Raw genomic sequence first — 21,580 nt, forward strand, 5'->3', positions numbered from 1 at the left:
TCACACTGGACAGGCAGCATCAGATGGCAAGGTGAGAGGCACGCTGGGCAGGAGGAAACAGGTAAAGTGGCATGAAAGCAGGAGAGTGGGTCTTCCGGGTCTAGTTATGAAGGCAGCTGATAATTTAGCATGTAAGTTATGTGACACACACTGCACACAGCGTGCTTACGCTGCGCACAGCATTGACAGGGATAAAGAAGGATGTTGATGTGCAACACTGGTTGCACGCACGAAGGAATGAGGGTGGACGAGTGTCATTTACACGCATTTGGGGGTGCCATGCAATCTTTTCCCATATTTTTTTTGGTTTGCCTTCCATTCATCCCTTACACCTGTGACATGAGTGGCCCCAAGAGGGAAAGGGGCAGATGGGGTCAGGGACGTGGTGAGGACACATCTGCTCCAGAACCTCGAGGTCAGGGACATGGTGTGGAGATATCTTTCCCAGGCTCAGGGGTCTGGGAGTTGGTGCGGAAACATCTACCACAGCCCCAGTAGGACATGGCAGGCCCCAGTCCACAGGTGGCCCGGTACCTGGATGCCAACGTGATCTCTACCAGACAGGGGCAGCACCAACACCTTGTGCCACTTGGGCCAAGAAGGGACGCCATGCACAGCAGGAAGAGGCTTAACCCCAAGACACAGCACAGGACACTGGCCCACAGAGGAAGAAGCACTTCAATGAGGAGGAGCTCCAGGTCCTCATTGACTACCTGACCGATCACCATTGTGACATTTGCCTGTATGCGGGGGCACCCATACACCCGCACAACAGATGGTGCGTTGGCAGCGCATTACTACAAGATCAAGACCTTAGGTGTGGAGGTGCGCAATGCTGAACAGGTTCAGAAGCGCTGGAATGATCTCACTCGTCTCACCAAACACAAGCCTAGAGTCAAACTGGCCTCTGTACTGGCAACTGGAGGGGTGCCACCAGAGGAGGAGCAGCTGACATTGCATGAAGAGGCCACAAGTCATTTCATCCTCATTCTGCAGCTGCAAGGTGTGGGCGGCCTGGAGAACTATGAGGACACATCTGGTGAGTGGCTGTTATTGTGCATCGTATGTTTTGGCAGTCTTGCATTGCCCACCTTATTTGTGTAGTGGCACATCTGGCTGCAGGGTGTGACATCCCTGGGTAATGCATGTTTGCTGATGTTCAGACTCATGTCACATGGCCATCATTCTGGAGTATCCTGTGTAGTGGACATGTGTGGCACATGTCTGTGCAACAGTACATTTCATCCACAGTGTACTCCCCTGGTACATGGACACCATGAGCCACCTACATGTACTGTTGTGTGCTACATTCCTGTGGTGTGTCACTCTACAGTGCTAGACAGGTACAAGCGATCGATATTGAACTATCACATCATGTCATGCTGAGTTGCATGTTCCATTTGTCACCTGCTCCTTTGGGATGCCTTGTCATGATGCATGTCTGAGCTGTCTGTCACCATGCCTTGTGGTGTGCCCAAAGTAAAGGTGCATAAGTGCCCACAGACCACAGCACTCAGTTGCAGGCATGATGTTGGTGCTTATACAAATGAATGTAGTAAGGGCTGTTATGGAGAATTCTCAAGAATGTGCTCATTTCCCTTACCTTTTGAGATCCCCAGCAACTTTGCTGGATTTCTAGGATTTTCATTTTTACCTGGAAAGAGTGTGAGCCTTTTTTCCCACTCTTACGTATTTTGATGTGTGTTTTACTTTTGTGTTCTTTATATATGGGGTTTTAAACAACTCCATAGGCATCATCTTCTTCTTGTGTGTCACAAAGCACCTTCAGTGCAGTGGCACGGGATTGTTTTTCAGACTCCCCAAGGTTTAAATACCTTCTCTGGGACTGACTACTGTCTCCCAGTTAAATTTACTTTGTTAGTCTTTTTTAAATACATAGACCCAGCACACACTATCTTCCTATAGTGTGCTGGAGGGGTTGCCTAGCATCCCCTGTGTCTAAACACTCATGTAACAGTCAAATGTTACCCTTTCCTCTTAAAATGGCTGGTGGCAGTGGTTTTAGAATGAACTACCATGATTTTTCCCGACGGTGAACACTGGTAGCAAAAAATCAGGTCAGCCATGTTTTTCAATATGGTGCCCAGGACCGCTCTGTATAAACAGACTCTGGTCATCTTTTTTCGCTGTTTCTTTTAGGAAAGGTCCTTCTTGTGTTCAACTCTGCGCGCCAAACCAGGTTTGGTCCCTTTATTCGATGCCCTTTGGCGGGCTTCAGTGCTGAAGCCCTCCTCTGGTGCCTGAGTGTCTGGGGTGGACAGGATGTGAGGGAGGTGCCCGAAACTCCCTGTGCTTACTCTCTTAGGAGACCTGAATGCACTCTGGTGTGATTGGCTGGCTGACTGTCTGGCAAGGACAGCCACCCTGCTGGGTGAGTGGCAGCTAGGCTGGAATGAATGTGAGAAAACTGTTTAAAAGCAGGTCTCTGGGTCTTGGAAGGCAGAGTCGACCACTGGAACGAAAGAACCGAAGACGTTCTGAAGGAAGATGACTGCTGCAACTCCTGGACCGTTGGTTTGCCCGGTGAAGCCCTGCTGCAGGTCCGAATTGCCAGAAACTCAATCGACACAGAAGCTCCTTCAAGGACGGCTTATTCCCTTGAGCTGGTGGGAACAACCAACTCGTAAGGCACCTGGACACCGTCTCCATACTGGTCGAATTTACATCTGAGTGCTGTTGAAAACCGAATAGCCAGTGAGAAGGATATCAGTTTGTGGACTTTAAGGCACTCACACTTTAAAACCGATGCTTAGCCAAGCGTGTGGCCTCTTCCCTGGGCAGTGCAGGAAACTCCCGACATCCTCCTTCTTGTCCCCACGACTGAAGCTCAGGAACAGCGAGATCTGCAGGAACTGCCAGGAACAACTGCCTCAGCTACAGCTTTTCTTCACACTTAAGGTACTGTGCAAACGCGGTGTGGAAATCCTTTCTGCTGCGGTGAAAGTTTGTGAAACTTTCAACACTTTGGAGTCTTGTTTGCTCCTACTCTGACATATAACTCTTTTCCTGGCAAACTACTTCCTCGAAAATTGGCAAAGACTTAAACGTTTACTACCAGAACTGAGCTATCCTATCCAAGACTCTGAACCATTGACTTTGGCCCAGGCCTATTGAATTGCATTGCCAGTTGTAGTGAACTGAAACTATTTGCCCGGTTTATGAAAGTAATTGTGCTTTAATTCTTTTAACCTTTGTCTTTTTACCCCTTTTGAAAGTTACTGAAGTGCCATTTTGCTCCCACTTCAGGGGAGCCTAACTTGTTCAGGAACTTAGTGGTTGTGTACTGTAGTGTATTAGATTGTGATATTGAGCTGCTTCTTAGTAGTGGAATGTTTTCCAACTGACTGTGCAAATAAATGTATATTCTTTTACCAAGAAACCTTAAATCGTGTTTGTTTGAACTACTGTGATTGCAAGTCCTTTGTGTAACACCTTGTACTGCTCACATCCCTCTTGAGATAAGTCTGGCTGCTCAGCCACTGCTACCACATAACTGTGTAGTAGAGGCTTGTACCAAAGGTGAGATTGTGCGTACACCGGTAGTCTTAATTGTGTGTATTGTTCCCAAAGGGTACTGCATGTAATTCTGTCTATCAAGGGCTTTCGCCATTCACTACATGGTGAAAAATAGCTGATGGCGGGTTGTCATGCAGAGGTTGCCATCCTTGCAACACCAAACTCACATGGCAGTAGACAGCCCATGTAGGAGGCCATGTACATCATGACTGGCAATGAGTGTGTCCGGCTGCATTCCATTCTATGTATGTGCATGGTAGTTGTTCAAACATATCAACTGACTTACATTTTGAGGCACTTGTCAGGCGTCAAAGGCCTGTATGTGTCCGTCAGTTGATACTTGACAGGCACATGCCTTGTCACTTCCAACATTGTACTGTGCAGTAGCACAGACATTGGCCTGTCTGTGAAATGGATACATGCACACTTCCCCACACCCATGTCATCTGTCTGATAAGGTCAGACATGCCAGCTACATCGTACACCCAGATGCAGCATGATGGCTCTGTTGCAACATGTTTAATGTGATAGGTATTTGGCGCGGTGCTGGTTCACAGTCTGAGCATGCATGGCCATGAACATTTGACCCAGCATTGTGTGATCATTTGCATATACAGGGACTGCATTGCAAATGAGAACACCTATGCTGGAGGCATTGCTGTAGGGATTGATTGTTGCACATACATGCCACTCATGGACCTTGTATGACATTCATCACCATGTCCAATTAATGTGTCTCAGGATATTTACTATGGGCTCCACATTTGCATATACACAGCCTCCCCACCAGCATGGTTGGAACGGGTACAACAGGGCAGTGCCATGCCACTGTAATGAGGATGACACGCAGCTCTAATCCAAGCCTCATTCCCTGCCTCTCCTCATCCTTTCTCATACATTTCTGCCTGTCTGCTATACCGGTATGGTGTACTGCTACCAATCTCTTCCTCAATGCCAGTGACACATAGAGCCTACACATTGGGACCCCTGCTCCCTCTTTCCCTCCCACACTCAGGCCACACTCCATGGTCCCAATCCCCTCACCCTTGTGTGTCTCAATGGATTCATCCAATCTTCTATCCTTCTCTCTTCACTTCACTGACCTTGCCTAGAAGGCCCACTTTCAGCTGAACCTCCTCAAAGGCATTTTCCTTTTCCTCACCTTCACTCAGGGCCTCAATGTCTCCAGATCTCTGTTCCAGTCCTGATTTGTCTGTCATGTGTTGACCGTGGTGGTGTCTGTGATATGGTGGCTGATGTTGCTAGGTGATGTCCTTCAGCATTACAATGACACATGTGCAGTTCTTTTCCCTGGTCTGTGTGGTGACATGACAGTTACATGGCTCATCATTGTATGTTTATGCCACTTTTCTATATCCCTTTGTCCACTGATGGCATGGACAAGACCGGGAGGTGTGGGGGTGTTTGGTCACTAGTCAGCAAATGCCATGCATCTGTTGCTTACAGCTCATAGTGTGGGAATGCACAAGGTCTGATCCCTGCATGTCCTGCCATTTTTTGTTTGAGTGAACATTGATGCACATGTGTTATTTTGTCTCAGGGCACATGGCTCAATATGTCTTTCCCTGTCCATGTGCAGGTGAGGATGCACCAGATGCAGAGGAGGAGGAGGAGGAGGAAGAAGAGTTAGTGGTGTATCAGACCACCAGTGGAGGATGTGGTGTTGTACGCCATGAGAACCAACTGGTGCTCCAGACTATCCTCAGTCATGCTGTGGACACTTCAAACTCAGCTGGCTTTGAGGCTAACCCAGATGTCTATGCCTCAAAGAGGGCAAAGTTGAGTGACCCAATGGGTGGATCAAATGGGGCCCATGAGTCTGCGTTGGTACAGCTGGCTTCACAAGGCGAGTCAGTTGTGGGCCCCCATCTGCGGTGGTTACGCTGCAAGGCCACCCTCCCATGAATTGGCATCAGGTTCTGCGGCTGATGTTCAAGGGATGGTTGCAGACCTGCAGCCATGGACATGGGCACCACAGCAACAATAATAGTCCTTTGCATCAGGCCGCTGTGGGCCCTGCACACATGGTGGACATGTGCAGGCTGGGGAGACAGAGTGGGAGCAGCAAATTATTGTGTGCTGCCATCTCACATGGCAATGTGCTGGACAAAAATTTCAGAGGGCACGGATAAGATGGACAAGACCATGACCCCACCAGTGGCCCGGGTACAGCAACAGCTGCAGGTCATGCCGCTCCCATAGACTGCACATATAGGCCAACATCAAGGGGTGACCGGCTGATCTCAGGTGTTTGCAGGAGTCCCTACTTACAGATGTTCAGGAACACAAAGAGGCACTAAAGCTTGATATGCATGCCATGAGGACTGCAATCCATGAATATATCTCAGCCGCAAGGACATTGATCCACGAGGAGATGGATGCTTTCAGGCAGACACTGTCTGAGCAACTCAATTCATCACGGGTGGGTGCGCATACAGACTCTGTAGCCATCCATGAGGACATGAATGGAAATGTCACCTCCCTTACTGTGCTGGTGCATTCAACTGTGTCACAGCTGGCCATGGCCAGTGAAGACCAGGCCTTGGCACTGCGTGGTAGAGGTTCAACACCACAACCAATTGCAGATCAACTTCAGGATGGGGATCGCAGCAAAGACCAACCTCCTGGTACACCGTTGCCGTGAGGTCCATGAGCCCATGGAGCTGAATTTATTTTTGGTGTTTTTATCCTCCCGCTCCTCCCTTTTTTTCTTTTGTACATGACTGGTTTGGCATTGGCTCAAAATGTCTTTGAATTTCAAGGTAATTTTTATCAGCAAATCGAGGGAACAGCGATGGGGGCAATGATGGCCCAGAGTGTGGCAAATCTCTACATTGAATATTTCAAAAATTCTTCATCTATGGATCCCACCCTTATGAAATTAATCTAATATTGTGGTCTCATTATATAGACGACATTATCGTGATTTGGCATGGCACAGAAATAGAAGCAGACAAATTCCTACAGTGGCTGAACCAACATAATGGACACCTACAGTTCACTATGACTATCAATAAGGATAATATAAACTTATTAGACCTTATGATTTTCCACAAAGAGGGACTCCTTCTAGTTAAGCCATATCATCAAAGCCATCATGTGAAGCATTTAAAAGATAACTTACCATATGGTCAATTCCTTTGGCTAAAGAGGAATAGTAGCCAAAAGGAAGCCTATGAACAAGAAGCTATGATCATATCAAATAAACTAAAAGAGAGAGAGGCTACCCAAAATAATTGATAAGAAAAGCATCCAAAAGAGCATACAACAACAACCGTGACTCCTTACTGGAAGAGAAAGTCCAAAAACCAAGAGATGGACGTATAGTAAGCGTTAACACGTTCACTAACCTAAGTCTAACTATTACAAATATAGTTTGTAAACAATGGAAGATCTTTGACAAATCCACAGCGAAACTAGCCTGCCCACATTTTGCCTATAGAAAATCCACGACAATAGGTAACCATGTCAGTAGTAGTAAATTGAGAACTAGGCAAGAACAAGCTGAAACACTGACTAAAACATGGTGTCTGAATCCTTTGATAGGACACTGCCCCTGTGGTAATTCTGCAGTATGTAAGTATACAACTAAATCCAAAGACATTGAAATTGGACTTAACACCAAATGGAAACAACAAACTCTTTTATCGAACTGCAACACTGAGTTTGTTATCTACATGATTACTTGCCCATGTGAATGCAGATACATAGGAAAAACAAACAGGAAAATAAAAACTTGCATAATAGAGCATCAGAGCTGTATAAAAAATAAAGTATTGACAGCCCCATTGGTTAAACACTACACTGAAAAAAACCACACAAGCAAAGATTTAAAATTGACAGTTCTCTTAACCTTGAAAGGACAAGACAATGATGGAAAGAAAAAATAATTATTAGAAAAATAACAAAAACTTATATTTCTAACAAAAAGTGACAGAGAAGGCCTGAACGAAGCCATTGAATGGCATAGAATCTAAGACCAAGCTGGATCACCCGTATGGAGACCGAGCCAATATCGTGGTCTGATACACCTCGCAAGTATGGGTACTAGAAGCCAAATATATATTCAACAGAGTATTCACAATGAAGATTCTAATCTGTGAATTAATTATAACCACGAAGAACTACCAGTAACTTGAACAAATTTAAATATAACATTTAAATTGTTACTAGAATTTCTATTTAAATTTACAATTAATAAAAGGAAGGAACTTTATTTAATTCTTGACATAGAATGTAAATGCATTAAGCCGGCGTACCACGGTGAGTAAAAACAAAGAAGGGACGCTATTTGTACAGCTCTAGACGCCGATAAGGGTGCTTGGCAATGAATGAAGGGATTAGTAACAACTAAGAAAGGACGACGTCCGTATATACATTGACACCTAAGATGGCGCCCAACTAACCGTGAAGGGATCATACACAGCATTTTTCGAATACACTACTAGCCTGATGGTCGCGGCCGAATCTGATGAACTGCAGACTCCCTACCAAATAGGTAAGGTTGCACGCGCTCTTTGACCAATAAAACAGACCAAGGGGACTCCAGGAGTTTGATTCTTTTAGACACCCTCGATCTGTATAGGATGTCCCAGTGATGAAATCTATACCCTTGTTCAGTTCTACAGGAGACAAACTCCGTAGAGGAGACATTAAGGACCTAGTCCACTATGCAATAGCTCTAACTTAAGCAGAAGCCACCCAGAATCCTGACTGCTCATGGATACCCACTACATAGAGATATGAAGGTAGGCGCCAAAAGGATTCTAGGCTATGAAGTACCTATTGTCCTCTTCTTGTAATCCCTGAGTTGAGGCTATTATAAATCTAATGCCATCCTTTTCTTTGCGCTCTTGCGACCTTTCATTTTAGGCTAATTCCTAATGAAAGGTGACGTAGAGCAACACAACTTGCCATCTCAAGACATCAGGACTAGACCTATTATTAAACCTCAAGGGATTAAAAATATTCGACCCTACTGAAGTAGGTATAGTCTTCAACACCAATATAGATTTCTAATCTGTGAAGTGCAATTCAAGAATGGGCACTCCAAATCGGGAGCTATAGGAATTTTACATTAGATGTAAATTCTCTTTAAAAGACGAGATAGACTACATATCACTTATCTCGGACTAAAGATGAGAACCCCTCCTTGAATCAGGACTCCATCATCTTTTAATTTACTCCACTGACTATACCAGGTAATTAATGGTCCTTGTATAGTCAGAGATTAAAAACAATCTTAGAGATGCAATCAAGCATCAATAGCTTGCTTTTTCTCTCTCTCTTTTCTATCAACAGCCACAATATAGATAGAAAGACATTTTTGCACTGTCAACAACAGTGGGAATTATACTCACCTGAAGAAAATATATTGTATGTTATGTTTTGTTGTACGGTAATAATTGTAAAGTGACAAACACTCCTGAAGAAAGTTCAGAAAATATCTGATGAGAACTGAAACATGTCGAGTTCAAGTATCTGGTGAAGTGAATAACCCATAAAAGATAAATTCGTAACGATAGGACAAAAACGACTACACTAAAGACAGCTATTAATACCTGAGTGATATTGTGTAAACCGAAAGAACTTAGACCATGGCCTATTAAAGTAGGTACTTTTTTGTCACCATTAAAATATATGTTTTAGATACTAGATTGTATTTTATATAGTGTTTATAACTATGAGTAATATTGGATATTTATGTAATTTTTGTATTTGAATTTATTGAATAAAATATGAACATGCACATTGAGATAAAGCACTAGTTTAATGTTTACGTGACTGTTGATAGGAGCTTACTACCTCTTGTTTAATTCATGGTCCTGGATACTGGCATGTGTTTTATTTTGTTGCCCTTTTCAAGGTGGATTTTTTTCTTTGTTTTCTTTTTCCCTTTAGATGTGCTGTTGCCCTCTCATAGGCATGATGAGTGAAGTTGTGGACATGCAGCCATGCACAGTGTTGTCACCTGCAATGACTCCCTTGAGTTCAACAGAATGAGATGTACATGTAACACATGGTTGAGGAAATCTTGACACATATGTGCTGTATGCATGATTGTCAACTGTGGCTGATGAAATGCAATGTCCCATTTTGTTGCAGTGATCCGGATTCATCTGGTGACTGCACTCCATATGAGGTCCACCCTGCACACTTTCACATCCCTAGTCCCCATGCCCTCTGCCAGGCACTGGCCCTCCTTTCACAAATTTGGATGTATAGTTCCCGCTGGCGGTGATGATGGTGTCACATCATGCCAGCTCAGCCAGCAGGTAAGCATGTGCACTGTCTCTCGTGTTGTGTCTGTATTATTGGTCACCATTGTCTTTGCATGAATGACACATTTCTACTAGCTTGGGGGGTAATCCTTGAGTCACGGTAAATGTCTGTCCAGATGTGTGTCTGTCCACATGCATGTGTGTGTATGTGGAGTTACACTTCTATGCAGGTTTATTGTTTTGGTGGGTGCACTTTTATAAATGATGCAATTAATGAAAGTTATTGTGCAGCACTTGTATGTATAACATAAGAAAAGTTTACTCACCTACATTATTTCTGTTGTTCAACTGAATTCTAATATTGGGATTAATGTTACTATTAGTTGCTGCTTTTTAAAGGTTGTCTAAATATCCTTGTGTATATATAAATACATATGTATACTATAACTTTAAGTGTGGAAGTGTTTGCTTGAATACATGTATTTACTAATTTCATTGTACAGCTCTACAGCTCACATTACCCCTCTTAAGATATGTCTCAGATATGGCTTCTCAGTTACTCTACCAACTTGGGTAGTGCAGGCCCATATTTATTTATTTATTTTTGGATTTGTATAGCGCACTACAGGCAACGGGCATCAAGGCGCTTTAAGGATATTTATGCAGGCTTGCCTCAGGGTTACTGGAGAGAGGCCCAGTACAATGGATTAATACAGTTGCTTAGTTTACAGTGTGTTGAAGTACATGAAGAAGGTAGCATATCAGGATACAGTACATAGCATGAAAGTCACAATATGGCAATAAGGATACAACACAGGCTTGAAGGGGGAGGCAAATCAAACAAAAAGCCTTGTCTTTAAAGCCTTAGGGAAGGCTGTATGAGATTCGATCATTCTGAATTGGGCTGGGAGGGTGTTCCAGTAGGTTGCCACCAGGGTTGGGAAACTGGAACCACCGGCTTGCACTCTTTGTATAGGAGGAACAGTGAGGCAATTGGCATATGCAGTTCTAGAAGGTATAGAAGATGTTTTTGTTGATGATCCATTGAGCTAGGTATATGGGCACTAATTCATGGAGACATTTGTGTGCGATAGCCAGAGTTTAAAAAAGAATCCTTTCTTTGACAGGTAGCCAGTTGTCACACTCACCTGTGTCTCTGCAGGAGCAATGGATGAGCCTCCCTTGACCCCGAGTCTTCACTTCCCCTATTTCACCCGGAGGAATACCTTGATCTTTAGTAGTGTGTGCACTCCATCCTGTTTTTGCAGGGGCACAATTCACTCATGTGATTGATGCCAATGTCTGTAGGCTGAGTTCAGATGCCAAACGCTGTTTTATGCCATTACAGCGAGACCGAGAGTTCAAGGCGCCAGTTTCTTCACTGGCTAGAAAGTCCTTCCCACAAGTGAACATTGCACGGAGAATGTTGAGTGTCCAAAATTGCTGTATTGTCTTTGTTTGCTGGTATTTTTGTGGGTGAGTAGCGCTGCGTGTAGAAGCTAACTGCTGGTAGGTTTGCGCAGCGCCTTCAATTTAAGCGCACCTGGTAATGTCTCTCCCTTTCCCTTGCAGGAGAAATTATGTGGTATTAGCACCTCGAGTCTGGGTTCAGCGCTATTGGAGACTTGGTGGTTAGGTAAGTTTGCACGGAGGCTTTTGGTAAGTATGCACCACGTAGAGAGAGAGAGCGCAGTGAAATAGGTGTCTGTGTTATTGGAGCGAGCGCAATGAATAATGTCTCTTCTTCCTTACAGGGGTTTGTGCGCTCGTGCAACTAACCTGGATTCCAGTGTCGCAGGAAGATTCGGTGAGTATGCGCAGCGTTACTGATGTGCGCGTGTTAATGTTGTTCTTCTTTGTTCTTACATGTGCCAGTGTAGAAGTCCCCTCTTGAATGGAGATGGCTGTGGCATGGAGTAAGAACCAGGTAAACTGAAGCTGAATGATCTGGAGTGGGTAGGCAGAAGTAGGATGATCCGGAGCAGGTAAGCAGAAGCAGGATGATCAGGAGCAGGTAAACAGAAGCAGGATGATCCAGAGCAGGTAAGCAGAAGTAGGGTGATCCGGAGCAGGTAAGCAGAAACAGGATGATCCGGAGCAGGTAAGCTGATGCTTGCTGATCCACAGCATGGCAAGTGAGTTGCTGATACAGCTCACAGTAAGCAAAACGAAGCATTGGAAGAATCTTGGGTGTGGTTTATATAGCCAGCCACACCCAAACACTAGAGAGCTCATGAGTTATCATGCACTTCCTGTTTGGCAACAGGAAGTGGTAACCAGGATGTTACTACAAACACTAGGAAGGAATGAAAGGAGGGATTTGTTATGGGCTCTTTGTGTGCCTATGCCAGGCCTGCCAAGCCTTCACCCAGCTTGCCCCAACTACCTGCCTGATACCCATGAGAGTCTTCCCCCTCAAGACCCCTCTCAATGGTGTGTATGAGGGCTTTGGTTTCTCTGGATGGTCCCGATGAAATTTCCGTACCAATCAGGGGGCATGCACGTGCGTGCTGGTTTCCCATGATCTTTCCTGGGTCCGTACCCCTTCCAGTCAATCAAATAATACAGGGTCTTTCGTACTTGTTTGGAATCTAATATGTTCTTTACTTCATATTCTGGTGCTTCTTCACCCACTTGTATGCGTGCGGGAGGTGTGGAAGTTCGGGTTTCTGGGTGTGCTGGTTTTAATAGTAACACATGAAATATGGGATGTGTACGCATATGTTGAGGTAAAGCCAGTCTCATGGCTGCTGGATTCATTACTTTTTGTATTGTATACGGACCGATGTATCTAGGCTGAAATGTCTTGCGACCCTTTAAAGCAATATGTCTAGTTGCCAGCCAGACCAAGTCTCCCACTTAATAATCTAGCTCTTTTCATCGATGGCGATCAGTGTTTCTTTTCTGTGTTTCTTTGGCTTGCTGTAGGTTCCTGCTGGCTTCTCTGGCTGCTTTCATGATGCTCGCATGTAGATTCTTTACTCCGGGCATTTCAATATTTTCTGGCGGATCGTAGACCGATGTTCTGGGGTTTCAACCATATATAGTAAAGAAGGGAGTTGCTTGGGTTGATGAATATGTTGAGTTATTGTAGGCATACTCTGCCATCCATAGAATTTTTGTCCAGCTTTGGCTTGTTTGGTGTAATAGACAGCGCAAATACTGTTCCATGGTCTGGTTCGTGCACTCAGTTTGGCCGTCCGTTTGAGGGTGGTGACTAGAAGACAGACAGACTTCTACTCTTGCCAGGGCACAACATTTTTTCCAAACATGAGATCCAAATTGGCTACCTCTGTCAGAAACGATTATAGTAGGTAATCCATGTAACTTGACGATTCGGTCTAGAAAAACTTGCGCCAGGGTCTGAGCTGAGGGAATACTTTTAGAGCTATGAAATAGGCCATTTTGGAGAAGAGGTCCACTACTACGAGGATGGTATTATAAGTTAGTAGTTAGGAGGTAGATCAGTGACGAAGTCCATTGATACTGTTTGCCAGGGCGCTGGCGGAATGGTGATTGGATGAAGAAGGCCGGCTGGTTTTTGCCTGGATGTTTTTTATTGTGCACACACCTCACAGGTGCCTATGTAGGTTGCAATATCTTCTCGCCAATTTGGCCACCAATAAGATTTGCTTACTTTATTCATGGTTTTGGCTATACCCGGATGGGCTTCTAAAAGCGAATCGTGGTAGTCTGATATGATTGCTTGTTGCAGATCCTTAGTTGGAACGAAGAGACATTTTTGGTAGTATGGTAGTTTGTCTTGAATGATGAACTGATCTCCCTTCCTGTCCCAAGCCAGTAGGTCTTCTTCAGACATGTTTTCTTTTATTGTTTCCTGCAGAGTATTTAACGGAGATCGGCTGATGTAGAGGCCGAGAATTTTATGGCTGGGTATGATCTCCACTGGGTTAGGGGCATTGTAGAGTTCCTCCCCTGTGCCAATGTGGGAAAACGCATGCGCTTTCCCTTTCTTAACTCCGGGGCGGAAGGTGATTACAAAGTCATATTCCATTAAGGATAGGGCCCAACGGAGCTGCCTAGAAGACTGAGCTTTTGCTGAGCATAAGTTATGCAAGTTCCAATTATCTGTTATTATTGTGAGGGTGTGTTTTGCTCCTAGTAAGTAATGTCGCCATTCACACAGTGCGCTTTTGATTGCTAGGAGTTCTTCCTCAGAAATTGCTTAGTTTATAATTCTGCTGGGGTAAATGTCCTTGACCAAAAGGCAATGGGGTGAAGGCATCCAGTTTAAGGATTTTGTTGAGACAATACGGCCTCCATGGCAATGCTTGAAGCGTCCGTTTTCCACGATGTACGGTAAATCGGGCTGTGGGTGTTGCAGAATTGGGGCTGAGATGATTTTTTTATTGAGAGCTCGGAAAGCTTCTTCTGCCGCTCGTGTCCATTCAAACTTTCGGTGTTTGCGCAGCAAGGATATTATTGGATGTACAATATGTGAGAAACCTGGTATGAAGCGTTGATAAAAGTTTCAAACCCTGGGAAACTCTGTACTCCCTTTACCTTCACCTTGGGTGAGGACCAAGTAAGGATTGCCTCCACTTTTCTATTGTCCATCTTGATCCCCTGCGGTGTCAGTACATATCCCAGAAACTCCACCTCGGTGACGTGGAAGGAGAATTTTTCTAGCTTTGCGTACAGTTGGTTTTCACGCAGTTTGCAGAGTACAGCTCGCACATGGGTTACATGCTCTTGGGGAGTGGTGGAGTAGATCAGAATGTCATCGATGTAGGCAACTGCGCAGACATCGAGGAGTTCCCGTAACACATCATTCATAAAATGCTGGAACGCAGCCCGGGCATTGCAAAGCCCAAAGGGCATGACCTGGTATTCGTACAAGCCATAGCGGGTATGGAACGCAGTCTTCCACTCGTCCCCTTTCTTCATGCGTACCAGGTGATATGTGCCGCGTAAGTCTAGCTTGGTGAAAATCTTCGCTTGTCTCACCTGGTCTATGAGTACTGATATCAGAGGTAACGGGTACTTATTTTTTATGGTGACTTGATTTAGGGCCCAATAATCAATACACATTCTTAAGTCCCCCTCTTTCTTTTGTACGAAGAAGAGTGGGTAGCCGGCTGGTGACTTAGATGGTCTAATGAAGCCATTGGCCAGGTATTGATCCAAGGAGGTCCGTAGATGAGCAGTTTCTTCCTCGGTTAATGCATAAATCTGGCTGCACGGTACTTGTGCCCCTGGTTGCAGGTCGATCTGGCAGTCATAAACTCGATGTGGTGGTAGTGTATTAGCTTGCTCCTTCGCGAACACATCCTGGAACTCCTGGTATTCCTCTGGTAAAGTGCCCACCGAGCATAAACTTGCTATCTTTTCTGTGAAGCTAAGAATGGGCTTCCTTTGATGCCTTTGATGTCGTAACAAGAGGCGCATTCCGTGGAAAAGAGTAAGGTTCAAGCTCGCCAATCTATCTTTGGGTTGTGCGTCTCTAGCCACGGTATCCCAAGAATCAGCTGGAATTGGGGTGCAGCGATAATGTTGAATCTAATACTTTCTCTGTGGGCGTCTTGGCAGATTAAGGTGATGGTGGAAGTACACTGTGTTACTGGTCCCGAAAGGAGTTGTCTGCCATCCATAGCTGTCACGCTTTCTGTGGTGTCCTTACCGTGGAATGCTAATCCCAAGGTCTTTGCAGTGTTTATGTCCAGCTAGTTCCCAATAGCCCTACTGTCTATGAAATTCTTGAGGGCATGCATTCGGACGGGCTGTGAAGGGTCTACCAAAACCACAGGAATACTGAAATGTGAGATCTGAGTGTTTCGTTCCCGGCTCGACAGACCGACCTCTACATCTGCCGGGCGTTGGAGTTTTCTGCTACTGCACCTGTGCCTTCCTCTGTGTTATCTTGTACCCCCAATTTCTTCGTGGGGGTTTAGTTGTGCAGTTCCGGAGGAAGTGACCTGATTGGCTGCAATATAAGCAAAGTTTTTCCTGACGCCTCCGTTCTTTCTCCGCCTTGGTGAGTGGTCCCTGAGAACACCCAAATGCATGGGCTCTGAGTGTATTTCTGAGGCCTGTCGATGGGACGCTTCCTTTGGTCAGACATACACTGGTCTATGCTCTGATCCAGTTCGGTCAGCCTTGCGATCCTGTAACTGGTGGTCTAGTTGCATAGTTAGGTCGATGTGTTCACTGCAATCTTCGGGAGGATTATCTACTTGCACCAAGACATCTTTTAATTCTCCTCTGGCCAACCTGATTTGGCTATTAAGTGATTGAATGTGGCGACATATGAGATAAGATCCTGACCACCCTGTCCCAGAGAGAGTAGCTCATCATACAGGGCCTGACCTCGAGTCCGATGGGTAAATACTTTTTCCAGTTCACGCTGAAAACCTGGGTAATTTCTCAGTAAAGGGTCACCCCTAAGCACTAACGGGACAGACCAGTCTGCCGCGTGCCCTCCTAAATAGGAGAGGACAAAAGCTACTTTAGCTTGGTTGTTCAGAAAGGTGTCTGGTTTGCATATGAAATGTAGCCGGCATTGATTCATGAAGGCTCCAAATTTCTAGGGATCCCCAGAGAAGCGTTCCGGGTGTGCTAAAGGGATGTTGCCTGGAACCAATACCTGAATGGGTGTGGCTACAGGTGCCACGGTAGGCTGCCCCTGTGGAACTCCACCTGGTAGGGGTGCAAGACCAGCTTGGGTCTGTAGGAGCTGTCTTGCCAAATCGTCTGTTTTGTCCCTGTTGACTACTAGTTCGCGCCTTAAGGCATTTGTCTCTGAGTGTGCTGCATGCACCTCGGCCCGTAGTTCACCTAACATTAGGGAAAGCTGGTCTACCTCAGAGGTTTCCATCACTCGGGCAGAGGTATTGAGGATGGCTTTGTGCTCTGTCACTTCTCACCTGTGTCACTGCAGAAGCGATGGACGAGCCTCCCTTGATCCCGGGTCTTCACTTCCCCTGTTTCACCCGGAGGAATACCTTGATCTTTAGTAGTGTGTGCCCTCCATCCTGCATTTGCAGGGGTGCGATTCACTCATGTGATTGGTGCCAATGTCTGTAAACTGAGTTCAGATGCCAAACTCTGTTTTATGCCTTCACAGCGAGACCGAGAGTTCAAGGCGCCAGTTTCTTCACTGGCTAGAAAGACCTTCCCACAAGTGAACGTTGCACGGAGAATGTTGAGTGTCTAAAATTGTACGTATTGTCTTTGTTCGCCGGTATTTTTGTACTTCAATTCGAGTGTGCCTGGTAATGTCTCTCCCTTTCCATTGCAGGAGAAATTATCTGGTATTAGTGCCTCGAGTCCATTCAGCGCTACTGGAGACTTGGTGGTTAGGTAAGTTTGCACGGAGGCTTTTGGTAAGTATGCACCACGTAGAGAGAGAGAGAGAGCGCAGTGAAAAAAGTGTCCGCTTTATTGGAGCGAGCGCAATGAATAATATCTCTTCTTTCTTACAGGGGTTTGTGCGCTTGTGCAACTAACCTGGATTCCAGCGTCGCGTTAAGATTTGGTGAGTATGCACAGCGTTACTGATGTGCGCGTGTTAATGCTGTTCTTCTTTGTTCTTACAGGTGCCAGTGTAGAAGTCCCCTCTTGACTGGAGATAGCTGCGGCGTGGAGTAAGAACCAGGTAAACTGAAGCTGAATGATCCGGAGTGGGTAAGCAGAAGTAAGATGATCCGGAGCAGGTAAGCAGAAGCAGGATGATCCGGAGCAGGTAAGCAGAAGCAGGATGATCCGGAGCTGGTAAGCAGATGCTGGCTGATCCAGAGCATGGCAAGTGTGTTGCTGATACAGCTCACAGTGAGCAACACGAAGCACTGGAATAATCTTGGGTGTGGCTTATATAGCCAGCCACACCCAAGTGTTTAGCCAGATTCTTTTGCGACGTTCCAGCAAAGAGAGCATTGCAATAATCCAGCCTGGACCCGATGATGGCCCTAGCAATGGTGATGCAGTTCTCTTGTGATAGGAATGGCCTGACTGCATTGATCAGTTTGGAGTGATAGGCAGCTGAGGATGCGATGGCATCAACCTGTCTCTCCATGGTCATGGTAGGTTCAAGATACAAACCCAATGTCTTGATTACTTGAGACACTGTGATGGGAATGTTATCTATTGTGAATGAGCCGTACTGCATGCCCAATTTACCCAGTGTGGCTGTGGATCCAATTTGCAAGAGTTCTGTTTTCTCACTGTTGAGACAAAGCCAGTGTTCAGCCATCCAGGATTGAATTGTGGAGTAGATGAGGTTGGGGGTGTTCATATCAGTAGGATAGTCACCTCTCAGTGGGATGAGCACCTGGGTGTCATCTGCATAGTTGGTATATGAGATGTCCATGCTGTCGAGAATTTGTTTTCAAAAGGTGACTTACCTCATACCAAGAGATAAGTCTTGTGAAGTCCCACACCAGTTGGACTCTACAAATTCTTACCTAACAGTGCTCTGTCATTCGGGCGGTCCATGTGTGCAGTCAGTTGCTCTTAGTACACAGGGGAAGTGTGCTACTGCACACAATTCCTGGATCACTGTCTGCCTTTCCACCAGTGTCGGGGCACGTATATGTGCCTGTGCACACATGCACATGCTGGTGACAATACCTGGTGTAGACAGCAGTATTGGGTGGCTTGCGATATCCCCCCAACTATTGCAGTGGTTTGCTGGAAGGACCCAATTGCAATGAAATGGAGTGAAGTCAGCATATCTTCTAGGGGTGTAACGACCTGGGAGCAGATGGTGGGTGATGTTAAGCTATCCTCCTACTCCCTGATGAGGTCTAGGATTATATGGGGATGGGGTGGAACCTGTACCTGGCATGTACCTGGTAATCTGGCATCCCAAACAGTGTGGTGCGTGCTGTGAAGATCAGGGTCCCTGGGTATCCTCGAGGTCCTGCAGTGTTCGTGCCTAATAGCTCCTACTATTGCTGGTTCAAAGTGGCAATAGACGTTGATTTGGTGTGCATTGCATGCTTTATTCACATTGGTTCCTATGCGCATTGAAGTTTACGCCTGCTATCATGTGGTGGATGGATCACAGAGTTTGCGTGTACCTTTTTGCGACGTGACATTCCGCGTTGAAATCCATGAATATGGTTGTATTTGGATTGGAATGGGCATGCAATTGCTTAGCTGTGGACCGTCCATCAACACACTCACATTTTCACATGTTCTTCCTAATTTTGCATGTTCCGCCCCTTATTTGGATCACTGCATCATCCCGGGCCCACACTCTGCGAGCAGCCCCACTCGCAGAGCCATGCCGGTGCGAACTCCAAGTTCCTGGTAAGTCCTGCACAGTCAATTCCATCGACGAAAGGATTTTCTTGTGCGGTTTGGTGCGCAAAGTCCCTATCTGCCACACAATATATTCTATGAATCAGGGCCTATGTGTGTCATAGATTGATTGTAACATAATTCACTTTATTATGATATTTTAACAAAATGGTTCTCAAATTCTGATTCCCCATTGGAATGTTACCAACTGCAGCATATGCACTACTTCACCATTGGTGTTTCTCACCCTGCAACATGCATACTCAAGACATTCTGGTATCAGTATGGTATCAGTATGTCAATATATATAACCTTGTACTGAGCATGCATCTGAGTAAAAAATGTTTAAGTGTAGAGGAGGAGCCAAGTACCCCCACCTCAACCATCTCACCCACATTGCCTATATGTTGGGAACCAGAGCGTGAGACACGTGCAGTACCAGTGAAAATACCAATTCCGAGGAGAATCCTGGAAGCAAGCTGCATACAAGACAGTATGATGGCCATTTGAATGAAATCCCAGAAGAAGCAGAGCAAATGTCTGGAAGAGAAGGATGGTGACATCACATATGAAGCTGAACCAATGTACATAGAAGATATGCAGAGACAAGAGAATGTAGATATTCTATTAGGCATCAAGAAAGTATCAAAGATAAGTGACATCTTGGGCTTAAGATGAAGAAACTTATGCTACAGAAATGATGAAGATATCAAGTCTTTTTTTTTTACGTTTACATATGCAACGAAACGCAAGCAGATGAAGTGCTTTTGAGGCTAGCTTTGTAGTGAATAGATTGCGGCAAGTGCCAAAAGTATATATATAGGAATGAGTGAATTAGAGATGTTTTCCACAACGTGTTATAGCAGAGCTAGACCAAACGAAGGAAGGCCTCTTTTCCAGTGTGTTGCCGTTGAAAAATCTATTGAATTACAGAAGCAGATCTCAGAAAGGCGAGGTTGGATGAATACCAAGAAGCCAAGGTCTTATCAGACTTGGATGAGCAGAAAGTAGTTACAAATCGTGAGAAAGAACAAAACTCTTGTTCACAAGGCATGGACAAAACAAGGAAGACGTCAGAGGTCTATTAAAAAATAGTATTTTAAATGCACCACAGCTCAAGCTTCAGTTACATGGAAGGATGAAGTTGGACAAACATAACGGATGCACCTACACATGGAGGCAGAGTATGCCTTCACTCCCCTGAATTCTCTAGAGCAAGGAACATTTCCAAGGCCAAGTTAAAAGCCTTAATTGATGTACAGACCACTGAGGTAATGATAGATGATATGCTAATTGGTGGGAAGCTATGGTTATGACCAGCACCTGGAAGTATTGCCTGCATGCTGCTAACATAGGTGGAAAAGTACTGACAAATGTAAGAGTGCCAACCAATTGTATGGATCTGCTTGATTAAGAGCCCTATAGTTTGTATAACCAATGGGACATCGTGTATTTAGTGATGTTCATAGTGACTTGTTGAGGGGAGGGCTTGGTTACCCCACCTGATGTTAAGGAGCCTTTCTCTTTCTTAGACTAGTATGGAACATATACCTGGACGTTCCTTTTGAGCCTATCACATTTACCACTAGGTTTTAGTAGTTTGCCACGTAGGATGACGTTCATAAGTACTTCATCCATGATGAGTTTTTATTATATAACTCAAGTTTTTTTCTGAAGCAAATTGAGAGACCATGCAGTGAGACGTCTGTTGATGTCAGTTGTACTCCCTGTTTTAGATAATTGATATTAAAACAGTTAACCTTTTTGCCAACTATCTGAATTGTTTCAATTATTGATGTTTGAGTAACTTCTGCATCCCCATTCATCTCACTGTATTGCTACCTTGTCATAAAGGGCTGAGGCGACTGCCTCAGTTCATAACCATAGAAACATATCCTTCTAAATCTCATGAGAAATTATTTTCCGCTTAACATATCTCAATTTATGATCATAAATGAAATTGAACGCAGAGGGAAAGAGCATGAATAAACAGGGCCTGAACAATCCAGAATCACTATACTTTCAACATTCATATCATGGTGCTTTATGTGATGAAATGACTGTTGCCCCACAGGAGTATAAGGATGAGTGGTGGTTAAACCACTTATTCAGCTCTCACAATACTACAGAAGAATAGTGATTGAAATAATAAAGATGAAACAGCACAGTCAATAGATATACCTGTGAGGAATTTGACCATCCCGACAGTGGGCATGGGCTTTTTCAAAGTTTGATATGAAATTGAATGATGGTAAATTAACCTCCTGAAAATGTGTGGGGCTAATCTGCATATGCTTTCCTATGCTCACCGCATGACATACACATAGATCTGTGTACTCTGGGTGGACCCCTGTCATATCTAGTTTGAAAGTGACAGCGAGGGGTACACTATGTCATTTCAAAAGGGGGAGTGCCAGACAATCGCATTGCCATAGCCATCCTAATTAGTGTAATTAATTAACAAAGAATCCATGCATCTGCTCGGTCCTTTAATTTAACTCTGTATCTGGTGGCAGCCAACACTGCTCCAATTCTAAAAT

Source organism: Ambystoma mexicanum, chromosome 11, assembly GCF_040938575.1.
Source record: "Ambystoma mexicanum isolate Mex_15411 chromosome 11, UKY_AmexF1_1, whole genome shotgun sequence".
Lineage (NCBI taxonomy): Eukaryota > Metazoa > Chordata > Amphibia > Caudata > Ambystomatidae > Ambystoma > Ambystoma mexicanum.